Source organism: Leopardus geoffroyi, chromosome C2 (genome assembly GCF_018350155.1).
Source record: "Leopardus geoffroyi isolate Oge1 chromosome C2, O.geoffroyi_Oge1_pat1.0, whole genome shotgun sequence".
NCBI classification, from domain to species: domain Eukaryota; kingdom Metazoa; phylum Chordata; class Mammalia; order Carnivora; family Felidae; genus Leopardus; species Leopardus geoffroyi.
This window is the reverse complement of record NC_059333.1, coordinates 63315332-63335043: the sequence shown is the minus strand read 5'-3', so window position 1 is coordinate 63335043 and position 19712 is coordinate 63315332. Positions and strand designations below refer to the sequence as shown.

Here is a 19712-nt window from a genome sequence, read left to right as displayed (position 1 = left end):
GCAAGAGGGACAGCTACAGGGCTGAGTATAAAGATTCACACCACGAGGAGATAACAGTGAAATGGGACACTGCCTCTTTTCTCTTGCCTGACAAGTATTCTGACTTGCAGTGGCCAGAGGCAGAGAACGGTTCAGAATCATATTCGTCCAGTAACCAAAACTGTTGGTGAAAGTGGATAAAAGCTCTAAAGACTTGAGACTTGAAATAAACCCACATATCTGAAGTGTCATATTGGCCAAAGATCTCAAGGCATATATTTTTTAAGTTTATTTATTTATTTTGAGAGAGAGAGAAAAAGAGAGAGAATGGGAGAGAACAAGCAGAGGGAGAATCTCAAGCAGGTTCCACTCAGCTTGGAGCCTGCTTGTGATGTGGGACCAATTCCCATTCAGTGAGATCATGAACTGAGCCGAAATCAGGAGTCAGATGCTTAACTGACTGAGCCACCAGGCATCCCTCAAGGCATATGTTTTATTTTATTTTATTTTATTTTATTTTATTTTATTTTATTTTACTTTTTAATGTTTATTAATTTATTGAGAGCTAGTGTGTGAGAGGGGGAGAGGGCTAGAGAGAGAGGGAGACACAGAATCCGAAGCAGGCTCTGCGCTGTCAGCACTGAGCCTGATGCAGGGGCTCGAATCTATGAATTGTGAGATCATGACCTGAGCCTCAGTTGGATGCTTAACCACCTGAGCCACCCCCAAGGCATGTGTTTTCTTATGCGTTTAAGAAGCAATCCTTTGTAAAACACTTACCACCAACTTATAGGAAATTTGACAGTGGTTGGTATGTTTTATCCTATAATTTTATTTTTATACCATCTTAAATTTCTTATTTGCAAGGCACACTAAAGAACTGTAGAGAATTAGAGAAATAAAGGTGGAAAGGGAGGAGCAAAATTGTGCTAGTTAGGTTTAAATTACCACTCTGAGTGGTGAGAAGGAGGGGTAAGGGATATAATATTTGACTCCAGAAATTCAGGGATGGCAATTCTATGGTTTATAGTGAAAACTCAATGAAGGGCTAACTCAGGAAAAAGAAGATGGAAATAAGGAATATAGGAGGTTGGAGAAAGTTCACAGAGAGGTAGAATTGAAGATATATTCTAAAGGAGATGAGGGAGAAGGGAGTAATCTGATATAGAATACCAGATGCTTTGCCTGATAGTGTTCAACTTGCCTGGTAAAAAAGAGTGACCAGGCTAAAGAAATGAATTTCTATTTTGAATGATACACTTCTATACATAATATTCTGTTTTGGTAAAATATGTTGAGGGCAAGAATTTCATCTATTTATCTCTGAGTCTTTCTCTCTGACTTTAAGAGACAGAGCCTAGCATGGAACTAGAGCCTAGCATGGAACTTGACACGTAAATAGATGCCTAATAAGTGTTGAGTGCAAGGATAGATAAATGGAGGGTAAGATATCATCAAAATTCTTAGTTGTGACCAAATCTCAATGTATAGAGTATTATTTAAGAGACAGATTTTGGGGCACCTGGTTGGCTCAGTCAGTTAAGCTTCCAACTTCAGCTCAGGTCATGATCTCACGGCTTATGGGTTCAAGCCCTGCATCAGGCCCTGTGCTGACAGCTCAGAGCCTGCAACCTGCTTCAGATTCTGTCTCTCTCTCTCTCTCTCTGCTCCTCACCTTCTCACTCTATGTCTCTCAAATAGGTAGATAGGAAGCAGATAGATATTAAAATATATAATGTAACACAATTTAATCTGTATCTTGATTTGATAAGAGTGGGAGTGAGTAGGAAAATAAGGACAGGGATAGTTATCTCTTTAATACTGGTGCTTTATTGATGATCACAACCAGCAAGGAAGTCAAAAAGAGGATTCTTCCATTCCTGTGGAAATAACAAGGAAGGGAACAACATCTGGTCCTTTCTTTCTCAATTTTCAATGAGGAAAAAAAACTACACATGTCTACTATGCATCCCTTCAAAGACTTTGACATTCCATGATCCTGACATAAGTTGTGGGATAGGGAAATTTTATGAACTTGTTTGAGGTGGAGAAATCAGAAGGCAAAGACTCTTGCTAACTGTGAGTCTCCTGCCCATCTTCCCATTCCTAATAAGAACCAGGGAACAGTAAAGGCATCACTCAGGAAAGAACACTAGCAGGAATGGGGACAAATCTCAGCATGTCCCTTTTTCCAGGGACCCTCAGTGCCCCCTTGGATTTCAGTCACAAAAATATAATGCATTTCAGCATAAACCTGTAACAGAGATCAATTGTTATCAACCAGATGACAGCTGAGAGAGGGGACTCTGGGGAGACACTCCAAATCTCCCTTGAGACGTCAGGTTTGGGTTCACATCCTGAAAGAAGATGCAAATGCTTTTCTTTGTGACCAAAAGAATCTTTGTAATGTTCCACATGCTAACTAGTATGTTTTTCTAAGTTTCTGTTTTTTCGTATTTCTTTGCATCTCACACATTACCATTCCAATAACCCCTCCAACAACTTAGTTTTCCTAATCTATCCAATTAGTAATATATGTAAAGACATTTGTGAGAAGAAAGCCCACATCTTCCTGCCTGCTCTCCTTCATACTTGAACATTAGGTCCAGTACAGATAATCAACATAGTGCCCCCTCTGAGGTGCTTTGAGTGAGGTCTCAGCAAAAACACACGTTTGATTCCTTACGGGAACAGGGTTAATTGCCAAACTCAGTGCTCACACGCACAGACAGGCAAGCATGCCTTGCCAGCTTACAAATACATGAAAATCAAATTACCCAGCTAATAGGCTAGATGTGGCTTGGGTTATTATCCTCCTTTTACTAACATTCACCGACAGAGGGAAGGGTTAAAGATGGGACAGTCAGCTCACACTGAACATATCCTTTTTGATTCTAGAGTGTTTTTAGCTTCATTTGTAACATTTCTTGTTTATTTCATTTTCTTTGTTTGCAGGCTTGGGAAATTAGTCATTTTCTCAGAGAAAATCAGATAGTGGACATAAATCATTTGATCTCTAGGGCATTCATTTTAACCATCTCAAAGTTCTCACTTCCCAAAGTTCTTATCATCTACTGACTGAGGAAAGAATAGATGGCTACCCTCTTCTTGCAGATAGACAGTTATTCACATAATTTAAAACCCCACCAGACAAGTAATTATACATCATCTCCCCCAAGGTATCTTCTACCGAGAAGGCAGATGACAGGGGATGTTTCATATGAGATGGTGAAAGGGGGCCAGGGTCCTACATTGAGAGCTATGTCCTGCTGTCTTTACTCACAAAGGAAAAAAGTGCTTTCATCAGAGATTTCACCTAGCAAGTGGACTCTATAGATGAATGGAAGGGATGGATAATGTATTCATACCTCCTTAAAACACAATTCTAAAACAACGTGGCAAAAAGCATGAAATAGCAGGGATGTATGGCAACTACTTGAAAAATTAGAATAATTTATATTACCATAGCATCTACTAAAGTCATATAACCTCTTTGAGCCAAATATTAAGTATTTTTAATTAGTAGGGTAGAGAAAAATAATAATGCTATTCTCCAAGTTTTGGGTTTTTTTTTTAAAAAAAAAAACTTTTTTGAGGCAGGGGTAATTAAATTATATTCACTCAGTGACTTGAACATACCAAGTATTTACTAAACATTCATCATCATCATTATTTTATTTTGTGAAGTTTTAGAATATGGACTCTTAACCTTTCACTACCAAGTTCATGTTGTTATGTTTTTGTTCTGTGTTTTGTGTTGTTTTGTTTTTGTTTTGTGTGTGTGTGTGTTTTTTAATCAAGGTCCTACGTTTGGGAATATTTTCATATAAAAAATATTGTATTAATCATGTAATAATTAACTTGTCCTCCTATTTTTAACTGAAGATACAGCTATCAATTATAGCTTCAGATGTTTTTGATAGCAAGACGTTTTAACACACTGAGTTCGTATTCCAGTTTAAAGTGAAGAGGATGATATTTTAACTAAAACATGTTAAACCATGTAGTCTCATCTTAGATGAATATGAGCTGATTAGTAAAATTATCTCAAGGACCTAGGTGTTCGGAGTCCCTGTGCAAGGACGCATGTCTGCAAAGTCATTTTTACAACTAAAGCTCTATGATGCTGTGGTTGAAGATTCTCGGCTGCTATGTAAGGCCAAGCTAAGGATACATAGTGTAATTTCAGGGACGTTGGAGGGTATTTATACCCCTTCCCAAATCCCATCAATTGGATGACGCCTGTAATTTAGCTATAACTTCAGAAGCAGGATCACAATTAATGCAAGAATAATAGAAGAAACAATATTTTAATCGACTATTCAGTTAACATTTATTGTAGGTCAACTATATGCAGCCATTTGCATATATTATAAATGAAATATTTAAGCTGGGGCAGAAAAACGTGAGTGAAAAAATCTTTGAGCTGTGTTTGCCTGAGTGCTAAAGGGCAACGAAGAAAAACTCAAAATGAGTTGAGTATCGCACATGGAGCCAATTTTCTTTGAAGTGACCAAGGTTCAAAGCCTAGGGATCAAGTAATCAAGGATTGAAGAGTACAGATTTGTACTTGGGACTGATTTTGTCAAAATGGTCTCTTTCTAATCTGTACATATAGGACATTGTAAGAGGGACCCTCATCTGCTTTTTGAAACATGACATGCCACTTTAACATAGCAGGCCACATAAGTTAGAGCAGAGTTCCTCTCATCCCGTTGATGAGGCAGGGCACCAGGACCAACTCCAGACATCTGCTGTCCTTCAGAACCCCAAAAGGTCCTGGAGCTAACGCAGCTCTGTAGCACTGGAAGTATGAATGAACAAAAAAGGAGGTGACCCCTAGTTCTTGTCTCTGCGCACAGTAGGAGCTATGGATAGAATGGTGGAACAAAGAGTCTACTCCTGACTCTCACTGGTGGCAAAGACAGCTCTTCTTATGACAGGTGCTCTCTTAGGTGCCTATCATGGGAGGAAGAGGTGAGGCTCAAACCCCAACTCCTGTGTGGAGGAGGCATCATAGAGGCTGGTGCCCCTTACACAATGACGGATCATGAGTTAAAAGCTCAATCAAAATATGTTCTTGAAACAGCCCAAACACATAGTTTCCCTGCATTTGAGAGAAAAAGCTTCTATATGTATATCTATCTACCCATGCCTTTTGCAAGGACAGGTTTGTGTTTGGGGAGGTTTTGTTTTGTTTTGTTTTCATCATAAACTTTCTTTTATTCCTTTTTTTTTCTTATACTTTTGAGTGCTTTATTTCCAAGCATACAGAAAACATTTCAAAGCACTGTGTACCGAGTTAAATATGGGTGTCTGCCTTTCACCACTTTCTCTTGCTTTCACCATGTCCTAGGAGAAACACACTTGCATCAGCATATGATTAGCCCAATGTGAAGCACCCCAGTAAGCTATGTGGAAAGGACAGAGGAGGAAAGGATTATTAACTCTACCAGAGGGGGCCAGGAGTCAGGAGATATGTCAGAGAGGAGGTGTTCGCTGAAAAGAGGCTGAGCAAAAGTTTGCAAGGAAGATGAGGAGAGGTGGCAAAGGTAGGGCATCAAGATGCATGGGGTATTTTTAGAACTTCTAATAATCTGGTGTCTTCCCCCTATACACTGCTTATAGTGATACTTCTGAAGGTAAATGCTATAAAAGAGGTGGAGATCTGGTTAGGGAAGACTTTGTATACAGTGCTGTCTAATTGTATTATCCAAATGATAAATAAAGTAGGACTGGTGTGGGCTGAATTGTGTCCCTCTCAAATTCTATGTTGAAGCCCTAATCCCCAGTACCTCGGGATATGACTGTAATTAGAGACAGGGCCTTTAAAGAGGTGAATAAATGAAAATGAGGCTGTTAGGGTGGGTGCTGATCCCAGACTGCAAAGGATCCCAGATTCCTTTTCCTTGTAAGAAAAGGAAGTTATGGGACACCTGGGTGGCTCATTCAGTTAAACATCTGACTTTGGCTCGGGTCATGATGTGGTAGTTCCTGAGTTTGAGCCCCAGGTCAGGTTCTGTGCTGACAGCTGAGAGCCTGGAGCCTGCTTCAGATTGTGCGTCTCCCTCTCTCTCTACCCCTCCCCCACTCATGCTCTGTCTCTGTCCCTCTCTCTCTCTCAAAAATAAATAAACAAAAAAAATTTTTTAAAGGAAGTTATGACACACAAGGAGACACCAGGAATGTGTGTGCCCCAAAGAAAAGACCTTGTGAAGACACTAGGAGATACCAGGAATATGTGTGCCCAAAGGAAAAGAAGGCAACTGTCTCCAAGTCCAGGAGAGAGGCCCCAGAAGAAACCAGACCTTTGTCCTAGACTTGTATCCCCCAGAGCTTTCTGTGGGGTCACCCAGTCTGTGTGTGACTGTCATTCTATTACAGCCCTAGAAAATTAATACAAGCACCTTTATCTGCAGAAGCCTTTTCAAAGAGAGGATTGGTATGTTCAAATAGGGCCTTTAGAAGTCTAAGTATGTTGATAGTGTGATCCTTTAATTATCTTAATAATCTGAGGTTGTTTTGTTTAACAGTCTCTTTTTTGGACCATCATAAAAGATAACTTATTTTGTTACTTTGACCAAGAAATCTAGGGGTCTAGAGAGTGAAACCCAGCATACTCAAACCAGTTAGTGCCACATTTATTCAGTAGACCATGCAATATTCCCAAAGGGGGAGAGATGTGATTTTCCTCTGGCAAGAGGAATAAAACTATCAAATCTGTAATAAATAGAAATCCTTTTACCTTTCACACATTTTCATAATTTCCCCTGCTGCTTCAGCTAATTAATTATCAATGCTATTTGTGTTTAGACAAGGGGGTTTGTCTCCTTCACAGCCCATCTGCTTCTTGGTAACCTTGCTGTGAAGTCATTGCAAAGCAGAGTTGCTGATAAAGCTATCATCTCCATGGCAACCCGCTGCTATGTCACAAACACAGGAGTGTGACCTCACTGAAGTTAAAAGGAGAAATCAAACTGGTGTCTGTTGTGTGAAGCGATAAGAGTTTTTAATCAGACACACAGTTTACTTATTTATTTATTTTTCAGAAATACAGGAGAGAAGGATCCTTCTAGAGGAATGTTACTGCAATAACCTTGCTGCTAATTACTCAGTATGAAATGAACATTTTTATGTTAGGAACACAATATAAATGTATAGCTGCTTATACTTGGGTGACATGTCCTATGAAAATATGCTGTGATTCAGAGAGGTCTTTTCTGGGCAAATTCCTCCTTTCTTCACTTGGCTTTGCATTTATTTCTATTTATTGTCTTAATAATGGCAACAACTAGCATATACTACTTACAACTTGTCAGATCCAGCAACCCATGAGATAGGGACCATTGTCTCAATTTTATACATGATGGAACGGAGGCTTAGCAAGGTGGGGGACTTGTTGAAGGGCACTCACACACAGGCAGAGTGGTGGAGGTAGGTGTGGAGCCCTGAACTATGCCTACTAAGCTGGGCTCTTCCCCACTGTGCTGGATACCTGGCTATGTATCATTTACCCCTCAACATAGGCTTTGCTGTAGATTCTTTTTGCTGGAAAGAGTTTACAGAATGAGAATTTAGTTCCATAAAATCTTACCAGTTGTTAGACAGTGATGAAATTTTAGTAATAAAAGAATTACAGGATATCAGAATTGATTTTGTCTAATTCAGTTTTATAGAGGAGAAAACTTAGTTACTTAGAGGAGAACCTTTACCCAAAGCAACTCAATGATTATCTGCTGCTACTTTGATCACTTAGAGTTAACAGTTACAAGCTATTCTTGCAAAAGTCTGTATCCATCCCACTTTCTCTAGCATGTGGAAATGACTGTGGTAGTGCCCTGGGGGTGGCTACCTGGCTGTGCATCAGAATGTCTCCGGACAGGTCACCCCAAATGCCCAAACAAGGGTGCTTGTTCTGCTCAGACATCTGTAAGATAAAACCTCAGTTCTAACCAGATAACCTCTTGAAATCCCTTCCTGTTTAGACACCCTGGAGCCTGCAATAGGAACCACAAGATAAACAAACAAAAGCCAGCAACAGAAAAGTATAGATTTTGTTTTAAATGCCAGTTTTGTGATTCCATTTTACTTCCTTGACAGGATAATTTAGGACAAGTCAGAATTCCTTAAAAAAATCAGCTTGAAGTTTTTCCTTAGGGAAAAGTAGTACTTCATCTGTTTTATTAACTGGGATTAACTAAGTAGAAATTAAATTAGTAAGAGCCTAATTCAGTGATTTCTCTTTTGTTTACCCCAATGGCTCTAAACAGGTTAGTTTCTTTCACATCCAACTAATGACACCTTTATTTATCCTGCAATCATCCTATGACTGTTTGGTTATACATCTCCTAGCAAAGATGACACTCCTTGTGTGATATTTACCAAGTTGAGAAAGAAAGCAACTTCTCCCTTGCTTATTGCATCCATTTGTAGCACAGCCCATATACTGAGAGGGAATTATGACATGTAGCCACAGAGTGTATCTCCTAAGAGAAAGAGCTAGTGAGAAGGTGAATTCTGAAATCGACCCACAGGAACTGTTACCATAAGTTCTGATCAGCCTGTTATTTTCTTCCTTGGATGGCTGGTTAACTAGTTACTCAGTTGTATAACGCAGGCAGTAAATATTGTAACCTGGAAGTGTTGCATCTCTCCAGCTGTCAAAGAGCTAAAGCAACAACATCCATTGAGCATTTGTTGTGTGTGCACGTACTAGAAACTGGTAAGAAAAAACTAAGAGAAGAGTGTATGAGGCAAGGACCCTGTAATTCCTTATAATATATGGGAGGTTGGCAGGTCCCAACAGAAGCCTAACAGCTAAAGGGACACAGAGTCAAAGATTATGGCAATTGTCATGCTTTGGTGTGTTTAGAAGTGCTAGGTGTGGTAATAAAAGATATCAGACAAACGGTGTATTAGGTAGTAATTTTTAAACACTTGATTAGAAAGAGCAAATACAAAAATAGCATATTCTGAGCATTTAGTATGTGCCAGGCACCACACTGAGAATCGTACATTCTTACTGTCATTTAATCCCTTCAACAAACCTGGGACATAGGCTTAGAGCTAACCCATGAGAGAGAGAATTGAGGTTTGAGGGGTTAAGTGACTTGTGCAGGTCAGTAGGGAATAAATTGGTGAATTTCAGAACCTGTGTATTTCAGAACCTGCAAATTTATGACAAATTTATGTCTCCTGGAAAGATCCAATAGGGAAATGGCAAAGATACAACACAGAGATGAGAATAAGTATCCTGTAAGAGATGCTTCAAATTCCCTTTATTCCATTCCCCTCATTTGGGTTGACCTAGGCATAGCAGGACAGACCGACCCATACAGCTTTACTGTGATTGCTTCAGATTCATTTTTTTTTTTTTTCCTCTTGTAACACTAGAGAATGACATGCCAGCACAGGTTGCTTGAAAGTACTCTCCCTTTTGGAATCTTTCACCTTGAACACACTTGCCTTTTAGGAATTAACTGAGTTGAATAGAAAAAACGCAGCAGGATTACTATATTGATAGAATTGATAGATTTTATTTTTTACCTACATACCTGGGTACTTAAAACTGCAAGTAGTTTGTAAGCTGCTGTTTAAATATCTTTGCCATTATATAACATCTATAAATCTATAACATTCATATGTTTTCTGATATTAATAATTCACTCAGTCTACTTGCTTATACCGTTGTGTTCTCATTTATCCCTGGTAACACTAGAGAAGGAAAGACAAAAAAAAATGGACAGTTAAGAGACTTCAACCAGCTGTCCTTGTAGCTGAATAAGTTAGATTTGGAAAGATGGGAGTAGAAATTACCGGTTGGCCTTAAAGTTTAGATTATAAATTGGAAGCAACTGGAGGCTCCCAGCCATAACTTATCAAGGATGTTGTATAAGCTAAAAAAAAAAAAGTGCTGTTGAGCTTTTCTTTAACTATATAAACTCATAAATAATTTATATTTCTAAAAGAAAAAAGGAGAAATGGGATTGAACTATGCACAGTATTATGTAATTTGGTATTTTTCACATAACACTACAGCTCAGACATAAAGTATACATTATAAATAAATTTATTTCATTCATTTTAATCACAGCATAGTGATTTACTCACTTCATATTTATGGATTTAGATTGTTTCTAGGTTTTGTTTTGTTGGTATGGTTTGTGCTGTTTTGTTTTGCTGCTACAAATAATGTTACAGTGGACCTCTTTATACATATATTTTGCCAAATTGGTGAATATCTCTGTAGAATAAATATCTAGAAGTCCAATTGTCAGGTCAAAGGATAGGTAGATTTACATTTTTATAGATAGTGCCGAAAGCTATACAAAGTGCATCAATTTAAACCTTCAGCAGTGCATATCTAGTGTTTCAATATAATTTTCTTGTGTATTAGGTAGTATCAGTGTTTTAAATTTTTACCATTTTGATGTATAAATAAAGCATTTAGGTTAAATTTCTTTATGGGGTGCCTGAGTGGCTCAATTGGTTAAGCGTCCTACTTCAGCTCAGGTCATGATCTCACGGTTCGTGAATTCAAGCCCCGGTCAGACTCTATGCTGACAGCTCAGAGCCTGGAGTCTGCTTTGGACTCTGTGTCTCCCTCCGTCTGCTCTTCTGCCACTTGCACTCTGTCTCTCGCATTGTCTCAAATAAACTTTTTTTTTTTTTAAATTTCTTTAGTTATGACTGAGTTTGGACATTTTCTTATGTTAATTGAGCATTGGTGTTTTTTGTCTTCCTGTACATTTTTTTGTTTTTTGTCATTTTCTCATTTCCTATCAAATTGTTTTAAGATTTTATTTATATAATTGTTTAATATAAAAAGTGTTAGTCCTAGAATATCATATAGGTTAGATATAGTTTTCTCAGTTATCATTTGTGTTTTAACTTGGTTTATGATAATTTGGGGAGTGGGTAGGAGTTTGAAATTTTACATAAATTTATCAATTTTTTAATGATTTTTTTTTTTTTTTTTTTTAGTTTTAATTCTCTACCTCTGGAATTTAAGAGGAAAAAAAAGTCACATATTTTCCTTTTGTCCCTATGTAATACCATTCTTCTTCTCTTTATATGTTTATTAAACCTTCTATTTGGGATTTATTTTCATGTGAGATATAAGAAGGTGATCTAAACTTTTTTTTTTTTTTAGTCACTAGCCAGTTGTCCCAACAACATTGCTATATAATTTACCTTTTGTTCACCTTTATCGTGTAATAAACTCCCTTAAGCATTTATCTCTGTGTATGATTTCTCTTTGCATTGATCTTCTGATAATCCAGTACAAAGTAATTTAAATATTATAGTTTAATATGTTTTAATATTTAGTAGTGTCAGTTTCCCTTCATTATTATTTTCATAGTTATCCTAACTTTTCTGCATGCTTTCATTTTCCATAAAAAATTTGAAATTATCTTGGTACTTGGATTGAGATTATGCTAATTTCATAGATTAATTTAGTGGGAAATGCTATCATTTCAATGTTGAATCTTTACGTAAGCCTAAATTATGTATTTCCATTTATTCACTTTTAATTCTGTGGGGAAACTACACAGAGTATCTTTTTAATATATTCCTTTCCTATTTTCTCCATAACCTCTAAGTTCTTAGAGAAAACTATGTTGTTCACCTAATGTCTAATATGTTTTGCTTTTCATTACTCATTCCATTTTCCTGATATCGTTATTTATTTTCTCATTTAACCTTGGAAATTTCAAAATTCTGCCACAGTGAATTAATTCTTCCTAATCCTGGAGACTAGCCTTTTAGCTATGGAAGGTGAATGACATAGTATTTGAATAATGACTAATGTGATAAACAGTGTAGAGCGGCTGCCTCTCATTGCTTTTTACTAGTGTACAATCATTACTAGTGCAGGATTGAGTGATTTGGATGAAGTTTACTTAAGGATCACTGTCATTATATATTTATGAATAACTGCAAACACTATTTAGGATAAGCCATTCCCTGAGAATTGACATGCCACATCAGGGACTGGATGATAGAATTCCTAGGCCTGTGTTTATGGCACTAACAATCTGTTTCATAAGCCAACCTGTGCAAGCTAATGATCATAGTCACTAACCATTCTATTCTCATTTTAATAAAAATTGCAGAGAGAGGAAAGAATAATAAGAGAAAAAAGGTGATAGATGTACTGCATAGGCTATCTGTAAACAAATAAAATCCATTTAGCCTTGTTTGGAAGAACAGCAACAAAAAAAATGTTCAAACCTCTAGTAGCAGCAACAAGACATTGCCATTTATACTCATATAGTGCCCTGTATTCTATCCCTTTTTTGCAAAAGAGGAATAAAGGGTATTCCTGAACAGAGTAATCAAATCCTCTGTTTTTGGTGGTGGTGATGTTGAATTTTAAGGGAGGGGGAGGTTGCCTTCTGAAGCTATTCAAATAGCCTAGTATTCTTTTCCATTACCAGAATGTTTATTTTGTCAGTAACAATTATAGCTACCATGGAAGGTACTGTGATTTTGTGGGACACACAGAAAAACAAAAGATTAACTTACACTATTGTCACTGAGCCAGCTAAACAACATTCTAAGGGTCAGACATCAACAGTCTGTCTGCTCCCCCAACCCCATCTTACTCTTCCTCAATCTTTGTTCCTATGCCTGTTCCCTACTATCAAGGCCAACATTATCAACCTTGACACATTACAATACTGTTATTTATGAGAAATTTATATTTGGTTATTGAGATGACCAAAATGTATTTCTTAATATATGTGGTTCTCTCCAAGGTTCCTAGCTCACAGCAATTAAAACCCTTGGAATTTCCGGTGATCAGGGCACTAAAGGTATTTTGTTATGTTAATGAAGGTGTCTTTTGGACCCCACCCAAGCTCTAAGGTTGGTTTCCTGGAGGACCAACCATCTGATTAAAGGATCAGAGAGGGTTTGGAGGTTGAATCAGCCAATAGCCAAAGAGTTAGTCAATTATGACTAAACAACGAAGCCCCATAACACACAAAAGTGATGAGTATGGAGAGCTTCTGGGTTGGTGAACCTGTGGGTAGAGATTGGAGAGAGTGGCTTGTCCTTTTCCTGTACCATATGTATCTCTTAATTTGTTGATTCATATCCTTTATCATATGATTTAATAAGCTGGTAAACCCAGATTTTTTTTCCTGAGTTATATGAGCTGCTTTAGCAAATTAAAAGAATCTAAGAAGGACATTATTGGAATTTTTAATCTGTAGCCAGTTGGGCAGAAGCACAGGTAACAGCCCGTGGCTTGCAACTAGTGTGTGGGAGAGGTAGGAAGGGAGGGGTCATCTTGTAGGACTGAACCCTTAAATTTTGGAATCTGATGCTATTTTCAGCTAGATAGTGTCAGATTTGAATTGAATTCTTGGACACCAGAAGGGACACCAGAAGGGTGTCCAAGAATTACTTGGTGTTGTTGGAGCTGGGTGCCCACACAATGGAATTTGGTCTGGGAACCCTTAAAAGAGAGGCTAATAAGTGGGCTTAGTCATAGAACAAGGTAAAAGAAATTCTTTTTGGATATTTACTGGGAGTCTGATCTGTCGTAGATTTGCATATTTCCATAAACAAAGCCAGAGCTGGTTAAAAGTCTGGTGACTTTTGTTATCTGAAACATTGTGATGTAATATCACCTACTAAATGGTTCTCCTGGTGTTGTCTTAGGAAAAAAAGATTGGGAAAGCTGAAGAGATGAGTATCAAACTACGTCCCCTCCAGCCCTTTCTTATTTTACTAATGTAGGATCACCACAGTATCAGGGTGGGAGGAAGGTGGGGGGCCAGGGATACTAAATAAGATGCCCTTACACTACACAAGAATAGTGACATTCTAAACCAGAATGTTTGTGGGCTTTCTGTTGCTCAGGATGGTAAGGAATCTTTTTTGAATGATCACACTGTGTAGTTGTTGAGATGCTAGCTAGCAGGAATGGGAATCTCACATGGAGTTTGTAGTTTCTCAGGAATAACGAAGAAGCATGTATTTAATTAAAAATGGAAGAAAATACAGAACTATCCATCATAAGGACCCTGGATGAATTGTAAGAATAATTTGGGAGTTGGCAGTCCTCTCTGTTGGACATATGGGGCAAATATTTGGCAATCCTATCTAAGGATATTCCTTTAGAGAACATACAACTCTCTTTTCTCTCACCTGGCAATGCTGTGAGTCTACTTTCTTGGAATCTTGTAGGACCTAAGACTGTATAAAAATGTATTTCAATAACATAAATAATGCAGACATAAACCAGAGAAAAATAGCTTCTGATTGTCCCCCAGCACTGTGCCAGCTAAATCCCATGATATAGTCTTTAAAATTAGACATTTAAGGAAAGTTAGGCTTAGCAGCCCAGAGCAGACTCCAGAATAACAAAAAAGCTATTACATCACTTTTTAATTCTCCACACAGTGTGATCCTAGACAAATATACTTCATCTCTTTCCTTTTTCACATGTAAGGTGATTGATAAGTAAATCTAATCACATTACTAATATCCCATCCATGATTTCCTTTCTTCTTAGAATAAAGGTGGAACTTCTTAAATGGGCCAAAAGGGTCTTGCATACTTATATAGTCAGGTTTCTACCAATATCTCCAATCTCCTGTCCTACAGGCTCTTTTTTACTTTCTGGTATCTGGCCACATTCACCTTCCTTAGCCTCATATACTCGTGTTACTTCCTACCATCACAAGGCATTTTCATGTGACATGTCCTCTACTTTTTCTTCTTTTGCTCTTTACTCTAAGATGCCATTTAGACCTTGGGCTAAGCATTTTTTCGAAAGACCCTTGAATGTGGCTGGACAGGTCAAATAACATAACAGATTTTCAGAATGCCCAATACTTTTCTGTGGTGGCACTTCTCACTGTTGCATTTTCACATTTATTTGCATGATTTGATCCTTGTCTACTTACTCCTAGACTCTAAACAAATTTGAGAAGAGCAAATGTGCCTGTGTTGTTCACTATTGTGTCCCTAGTGTCTATGATGGTTACCGGAATAAAGTAGGTACCCCCAAAAAGGTGTCAAATGAATGTTGACTTTTAACTCATGTCTTTGTCTCCATCGAAAACGCGTAGGGTCTTTGAGGATCCAGTAAAAACTCCTGCAGAAATGTTTTGCTGCCTTGGCTGCAGAGATAATATCGGATGTGGGTATTCTCTGTTGCTTTTAATGCACACCAGCAGCTGAGCTGAATGAGAGATGCTGAATTCAAGAGTGGTGACTGTATACAAAAAGAAGCAATATAGTGTAATAATTTCTAAGATAACACTTGAAAATCATCAAGAAAGGAACAACAAAATAAACTTTTCAAAGAATCATAAATGTTAAATCTGGAAGGAATGTACAGTATCATGTAAGAATAATCTTCATCTTTTAAAAAATGAGAAAGCAGAAGCCTAGCAGTGGAGAATTAGGACAAGAATCAAAAGTTTCCTCACATGTAATTCATACTCTCTTTGTCACACCATTCTGCTTTTCTAAAAAAAATAGTCATTCTCTGAGATACTTAATCTTTAAAAAAGAAATTGGGAAAAAAAGTCAGTGGAATTCATATGCTACAAAAAGGTGATCTGTAGCCCTGTTTTTCTCTTCCATAGAAATGCAAAAATAATAACAATAACAATATTATCTCTGAAACACATTATGTGTAGAATGGGAGTATGGCAGTCACCCAAAAAAGCTTTTACTGTTTCTAGAATGTTTGTTTGAATACATTAAAACTATTTTTTTAATATATAAGAGGCAGTTCCTCTCTCTGCGCCCTTTAAATGAGAGGGGGTGAATGACAGGGATGGGAATTATAAATCAGGACCCCATTCAGAAGCCAACCAATCACCTGGTCAGGGATTCCCTGGGCCTTATGGTAAGTTTCACTTTTGCAGCAAGCCAGTTTCAGGAGTCAATTTCTACCACGGTTTTTAGCATACACATCGAAATCTAGTTCTTGAAGCTATAGTAATTTGATGTCCCAAACTCTAAAGCTATATTATTTCTATGTTAAAACCAAAAGCTTTAACATTGAGCTTTATTATAGAATGACATCCCGCCTAGGACATCATATGTAAACAATATAAAAAGAGAGAGAAGAGGGGCGCCTGGGTGGCGCAGTCAGTTAAGCGTCCGACTTCAGCCAGGTCACGATCTCGCGGTCCGTGAGTTCGAGCCCCGCGTCGGGCTCTGGGCTGATGGCTCAGAGCCTGGAGCCTGTTTCTGATTCTGTGTCTCCCTCTCTCTCTGCCCCTCCCCCGTTCATGCTCTGTCTCTCTCTGTCCCAAAAATAAATAAACGTTGGGAAAAAAAAAAAAATTAAAATAAAAAAAAAAAAAAAGAGAGAGAAGAAAAAGTCAATCACCTAAATCTTTTATAAGAATAAGGCAACATCTGATAAAGTGATTGTATGGTGAATATAATTTGGATGTTTTGGGTTAAATGCCCCCTCCATACACCTGCATACATACATCTTTGAAAAAAAGACTAGAAGGAAAAACAATAGCATGATTCTTGTGGATATTTTTTTATCTCTGTATTCTCCAAATTTAGTTCTTATTAATTATTTTACAATTAAAATTACTTTTTTCAATATGTCATTTAACATGGCAAAGAAACCAGAATAAAATCCTCTTCCCATATCAAACTTTCCATTGCAAATCTACTAATTGAGTTTTGGAGATTTTGTTCTTCGCCAAACTCCAATTCAACCAGGGAAGTTACAGTAAGCTATTACAGGGATAGGGCCCAGAGAAAGCATTCAAATAGCAAACCATGTTTATCGTAAATTACTCTTAACCAGAGGTGGATTTATTGTCAGACTAATGATGCATAAGCTCCTCATTTTCATGAGCTTCTTTCTTCCTAGCCCCTGGAAGGGATGTTGGTAATGTTGTATTCTTAATATTGAATTAATTTTCTGAAAGAGCCTCTTCCCCCAATGCATAAGTGTTCCACAAAATTTAATTCTGATCCTGCTTTTAATCAAGAGGGGGAAAAAAGTATAGGAAGCTCAATCTGGTGCTTTCTTTCGGCCATTAACTTGAATTTACGTGAATGAATGTCCTCTGTCTCATACTTTTGACACTTTGAGTCTTGAGTACCCTGTACAAGTCCTTGTCTGGCTGTTCTTTTAGGTTATCTGTGAAGCCCCATCCACACGTGGTCCATCCAGTGATGATTGCTCTGTAATGAACTTATTCATCCCTTGAAATATCTGTTTATTGGACTTCTGCTTATTCCCCCCAAGTAGTTGATATATTTATGTCCATTTTTTTAAAGCAAAATGTATGAATTCTTGCACATGTTTACCTGCAAAGTTATGTTCCCCTTCCATATCCATGGCCTCTGGCTTTAGGCAATGGTCTGCTCCATTTACCAGTGCTGCCCTCAGGGATAATAAATCTGAGGGCAATATCTCAGTATGGAAGAGAGTTGGTAACCTCTGTACCCTCATGTTTCATAATGGCTTTCCAGAAGACAAAAAAAGAAAATCAATTTATGACTCCTAATGGGATGTCCTTTTATCTTTCTCATGTCCTCATGTTCTGTTTCTTTTTTCAAAGCTCAAGAGGGGTAGCAGCAGATGAGGAGAAGTTCTGTATTACATTGAATCTCTGGCTCTGTCTTGGATCAACTTCAAAGGTGCCATTTCTCTAGGGAAACATGAAAAGAATCCTCTATTTATAAAGAAAAAAAACCACAACTTTACAAAGGCAGCCTTTAGTGGAGAAGGCTCCCTGGAAGATTCTCCAAAGGTTAATTCTTAAATTGAACTTGACATCGACCTGACACTAAAAGATGAAAATGGAGCTAGTGAGACACTTTCTTGCCAGGGACATGCCACTGTCTTGGCAGAGCTTCTGATGATAGGCCACATTTAAAGTAGAAATTTCTGTCTATACTAACTGGCAAGACAGAATGGTTCATGTAGCAACATGGCCAGTGGAAGCCATTCTCCCAAGGGAACCAGACCTCTCTGTCCAAGGAGCTAAGTCTTTTGGAATATTCTTCTTCTCCTCTTCCTCCTCCCCCTCCTCCTCCTTCCTCCCCCTCCTCCTCCTTCCTCCCCTTCTTCCTCCTTCCTCCTTCTCCTCCTCCCCCCTCCTCCCCCTCCTCCTCCCCCTCCTCCCCCTCCTTCTCCCCTTCCTCCCCCTCCTCTCCCTCCTCCTTCTCCTCCTCCTCCTTCCTCCTTGTCCTCCTCGTTGTTGTTGTTGTTGTTGTGGCTGTTCTTCTTCTTCTTCTTTTCTTGTTATTCCCTAAGTTCAAGGTGAACGGAGTTGAAGTTCTTTATTATTTTTAATCTTCCTGTACCTTCCTACCAGGCATAGTAATTCTGCAATAATAGCTCAACATAAATGGATCTAACATCAAAGCTACCCTCTGATAAAGGTATGTATTAGCTGTTGAACACTTATTATGTGTCTCTGGTTCCATTTCTGTAGAGATTATGTATATATTGAGAATATATATATGTATATATGTGTGTGTATATATATATGTGTGTGTGTGTGTGTGTGTATATATATATATATATATATATATATATATATATATACCCTCCATAATTCCCATATAATTTCCATTCACACTAATTTGAATTTCACACTTAACTCCATGAGGCAATATTGCCCTTTCCCATTTTTCCAATTGAAAACACTGAAGCTTAGGTAAGTTCTACAACTTGTTCAAGATTTATTTAGTAAGTAGTAGATCTGGGGTCAAAAAGTGACACAAGCACATGTCCCATAATGCAAGTATGGTTTTTTCCCCTTTGCCACCAGATAACATGTAACAGGGCATGACTATTGACAGAGAAAGGATCAGCCATATTATGTCAGTACTACACTTACAGAAACCAGTTAACAGAGGAAAACCCTGACAGTCATGCAAGCCTGTGTGACAATCATACTGGAGAACTGGACACTCCTAATGTTAGTGCAGTGGTGGCACACAGAGAGGTCAAGTGTCTAATTAGAGCACTCCTATGCAAAGATTACATCTTCTGATTGCAACCCAAATCCACCTGTACTATTGAGAATTTCTGTTATTGCTAATGACAGTAATTTACAGGACTTCTGAAAGAAAAGGAGAGAGAAGGGGAGATGGGATATTCTATCTAGATTCAAAATCAGAGTGGACTGTGGCAGGTATTGACCTGAAGGTATTGTACCAGTTAGCGACAATAAATAAGAACATGTGGGGATGAAGTTAAAACCCACTAGGTTACATTGTACATGCTGTGTGGGAACCTGGGAAAGACAGGTGTGAGCAAATTATGGCTGGCTCAGCAGTTTCCTAGAAGATGGTAGATTCAGAAAACCTTCAGACTGGTAGTTATGCCTTGAGCTGTATCTAATAAACACTGCATCCCACAGTCTTTGAGCTGAGCAGATAAAAAAACTGTGGGCGTTAGAAGTGGGTTCAGTATTTGCTTTCATGACTCATTGCATAGCTCTTAACCTGTTGCAAATTGTGTTTGAGAATGAAGGACAAAGTATAACAGGAGCTTCCTAATATATGAGAATATTTGTTTCTGTACGCATTTTCAACTCCAACTCCATTTCTATGACAAATTCCCTAAAATGCAGTAAATAATTTACAGTGTTAGTATTACAGCAACAGCAGGTCTGTGTGGGTTGGCTGTCGATTTATACCTAAAATAAATGGCATCTTTCAGAATGAAGGATGGGTGCGGCAGGATGTGTGGTTCTGTATGCTCACTGTTCTCAGGC

At 38.0% G+C, this 19712-nt stretch overlaps 1 long non-coding RNA gene across 1 annotated transcript; it reads right to left on the bottom strand.

Annotated features, from left to right (window-relative positions):
• Nucleotides 1–1791: 1791 nt before the first annotated feature.
• On the bottom strand, nucleotides 1792–7077 carry LOC123576107. The gene is made up of 2 exons (XR_006701165.1): nucleotides 6725–7077; nucleotides 1792–1859 (listed from the first exon to the last, which is right to left on the bottom strand). It is a non-coding gene; the product is annotated as an uncharacterized LOC123576107 (long non-coding RNA).
• Nucleotides 7078–19712: the final 12635 nt, after the last annotated feature.